A 3910-nucleotide genomic window follows, 5' to 3' on the forward strand; every position below is an offset into this window, starting at 1 on the left:
ATGTATACATTTTTTTTTTTTTTTGTAAAAGCCTGTGAAGGTTGCAGCGAGGATTTACAATAAAGTTGGCCTCCATATCAGTGAATTTAGTCAACCATAGATTGAAAATATGTGGAGAAAACAGTGCCTGTTCTGAATATGTACAGAATTTTTTGTTGTCATTCCCTGAACATGCAATGTAAAAACTACTAACATAGCATTTATGTTGTATGAGGCACTATAATCACAATACACAGAAGGGTTTGTGTAGGTCATACGCAAATACTACACCATTTTCTTTTTATTTGGTTTTTTTGAGACAGGGTCTCACTATGTAGTTGAGACTGACTTGGAACCCACTGTGTAGCCCAGGCTGGTCTCGAACTCACAGCAATCCTCCTGCTTCAGCCTCTGGAGTGCTGGGATTACAGGCGTGTGCCCCCACATCCAGCAGTACTATACCATTTTCTACAAGAGATTTGAGCACCTTGGAGTTTGGGTACATATGTGAGGGAGGTCCTTGAAGCAGTCTCCCAGGGGTCCCAAGAAACCACTGTTCTTGGAAAGTTGCCTTGAAATCAAATAGGAATATGGACTTCAATCTTTGTGGAGGATAGTAGGCAAATTTATAGTATTAATTTCCATTCTTTTCATACACATGCAGAATATTTACAAAGAATGACCATGTCTTCTGCAGCATTTGAGGGGGTGCCCATAAACTGATGGCATACAAATAACATTCTATCCACAATGCAATAAAATTAGTAATCAGTGACAAAAGCATCATATTAAAATAAACTATGACAATCTAATTCTAAATTCTCTCACAGAGATAACAAAGAAAAAACTTGTATCAGTGAATTCTTTCTGGTTTTTAACCTTCACCCCTAATTATGATGATCACATTCACTGCTTTGGGGTAAAAGTACCTGTGAATAAATGAATAAGTTAATTTATACCTCACTTTGCATAGAGATTCAAAGTAGTTCAGTTGCTTGCGAACTCAGTTGTGCCTGCCAGTGGATGTAACACGAATTCACTAAAGCCATGCCAGTTCATAAGAGGTGCTAACCCTTGGCTACAGGTGCTGGCATTTGAAGAGCGCTGCTTCCTTCTGAGAGGATCCCATGCCTGCCAGTCACAGTAATCCCCAAGATATCTTAGAGGGAAAACAACAAAACCAAAAAAAGTTTCAAGATAATTTGTATTATATGCGTTGGTAGATTATCAAATTTGGAAACCAGGCATATGCTTGGGGCACCAAGGAGGAAAAAGAAAAAAAATTAATACATTATTTTTAAAAGTACTAAGTAATTATTACATTAGTTATAATAAGATAAATATTAAAGGAAAATAAAAACTTCGACTTTTTGTTTTATTGTTTAGTATTTTTATTTTAAATTATACACGAGTGAGGTGAGGGACATGGTTAACAACTTTTAGGCTTCAGGTCGCTTAAGTTCTAAGTGGCCATGACTTTATGATAACTAGCTTTGTAAAACTTTACATATACGTGCACATATATTAAACATTCCAATATGTGGAGAAAGCAATCTGGATAAATGTACTTTAACTTACAAGTGGTTATACATCTCTGAAAGAGTTTTGATTTCTACCTTGCATATCTCTCCAATTTTACAATGCCTAAGGGTTAACTTTTGTAACAAAACAGGATTAAGGTCAAGATAAAACCAGAAGTGCTGTAGGTGGATAGTTTGGTCTCATCTGGAAATATGACACATACACTGTGCGGCTGTGTGTGGTCTCACCTCCGTTTTAGCTACCGTAGTATTGTTAGATGCGGCAACGACGAGATCTTTCCCACAGGGCTGGGCTGCACAGGCACTGTGCTTCATGCAGTGCCCTTTGGTTCCTCTGTACTCCTCGGCTGCCATGTGGGACTTGTGGCCACACCCTACCCGTCCCTCTGGTCTTCCTGGGCTCATTAGGGACTATTAAGATTCCAAACTCTGAGCTAAGTGCATGTACTTAAGTCTTAGCTGGGGCGAGGGGCCCTGAGGCAGGAGGCTTGCTTGAGCTCAGAAGTTTGATGCCACTCTGGGTAACATGGTGAAATCCCTAGCTTAAAAAAAAAATTCCAAACTCTGTTTTTCTCTTTTCCAGTTGCCTTGACCCCTGGAACTGAACTTACCTCCAACCCTTTAATAAAACCCACTTATTTTTCCCACGGAAACAGGCTTCTGGCCATTTTCATGTGTGATTCAGTAGTTAAGGTTCTGAAAGACTAGGCAAATGTAAAGTTCAGATATGAGCAGTAAGATACTGAGCCTGGGGAGTTTTGGAGCAGTGTGCTTAAATGGCCCTCTCACTGTGGCTGATCTCTGGCTCCCTCTTCCTGGGACTGGCGCTGCTCAGAATGTGAGAAGAGTCCATATAGGCAGAGATTGGAGAATGCAGTTGTAAGAAAAGGGGAGGGAAAAGACAGGCTATAGAAGCACAAAGAAAAAAGGGTGCAAGAATGAGGAATGAATCTTATTCAGGGAGCATCTGGACATGCAAACTGTCAGAAGGAAAATGTAGACCTGGGACCTCCAAAGGACACTGGCATGTCAACATTAAAAATGGGTGCAGACGGCCAGGGATTTAGGTCAGTGCTGCTGCCTGCCTCACAAATGCAAAGTCCGAAGTTTGATTCACGGTACAAAAAAAAAGGGCCCCCCAAAACAAAAACAGGGATGCAGAAGCCAGGCTTCATGCAAATGCCAGACCACTTGGAGGCTCAGGCAGGAGGATCACAAGTTCAAGGCCAGTCTGAACTACATAGCAAGATTCTGACTAAAATAATTTTAAAAACAACTAAATAAATCACTTTCTATAAACAAAATTCAAAAGCTCTGGCTAGGCATGAGGTGGCAAAGCTAGTCTCTTCAGGGTGGGAGATGTTCAGTTTCCCGATGGTGTAGGGATGAAAGCTACTCTGGCTGGCAGTGAGGGGGTGCAGTGCTTGGGAGGCAGCTTCCATGGTGAGGGCCCTTGGACAGGCTGAAAGGCTCCTCTGGGTAGAGGGCTTAGCAGGAGTGGGAGATTCTGAAGATACACCCACTGGGGCTAGTTGGGATTGCTGGGCTTTATTTAGCTAATCCTTGGCTTGGAGCCTTGCAGAGTACCTGTCTGGCCCGTGTGTATGTTGGCGTGGCGATACAGACATGAAAACTCCGTAAAAGAGTGGTCCATGAAGACAGCACCCATGGGAGGGGAAGGGACCCCTTCCTAGGGGAAGGCTGATGGCAACTCAGGGAAGGTCCTGCCTGATGAATAGTTGGCTCCCAAGAAGGGGGAGAGAGGAGAAGGCAAGAAATGGAGAGAGTGGATGGGAGGGAGCGCCCAGCCAGGGCTTCCAGTAACCTCAAGAGGAGTCAAGGCCAGGCCTGCAGACCAGCCTTGCAGCGACTCCAACTGCAAGATTCTTGGCTATGTGAGGCTTTCTCAGTTGTGTTCTTTCTGTTTTCCACACTTGTTTCCATGGTGATTGCCAGTAAATCAGTAGCAGTGAAAGCTTTAAAATAAAATGTGTTGGTCTTTGAGGCCAGCAAGAGAGGGGGGCCTGGGAAGGCCAACAAAGTCACCTCCCCAAGAAAAAGAAAGAAGGCTGGTCCCAGGGCCTTCTGCGTGAAAGTGGGGGCCATCCAGAGCTGGCAGAATCTGGGGCCAGGGAAGACTGGGGCTTAGTTAAAAAAAATTAGCCTTTTTCCTCTTATTTTATTTGCTCCTCTATTGAGGCACTTAATTTACACCTACTCAGAGATAATAGATTACCCTTTTTGCTTTTATAATCTCAGTGAACAAAAGAATAAGACCATGTCTCACATGTCCCTAGTTCAGAGCTGGCCATGTATCCAAGATGGGTTTTTTTCCCCCTCTCTCTGTTTTTTTTTTTTTTTTTTTTTTTTTTTTTTTTTTACAAGGGTTT

General features: G+C 42.7%; 1 long non-coding RNA gene across 1 annotated transcript in view; it reads left to right on the top strand.

Moving 5' to 3' along the window:
• Positions 1–3910, top strand: part of LOC104863767 — a 25622-nt gene that overhangs the window by 10450 nt on the left and 11262 nt on the right. The window lies entirely within an intron of this gene.

The sequence above is a fragment of the Fukomys damarensis genome, unplaced genomic scaffold, assembly GCF_012274545.1.
Source record: "Fukomys damarensis isolate Sample0158 unplaced genomic scaffold, DMR_v1.0_HiC HiC_scaffold_8, whole genome shotgun sequence".
NCBI classification, from domain to species: Eukaryota; Metazoa; Chordata; class Mammalia; order Rodentia; family Bathyergidae; genus Fukomys; species Fukomys damarensis.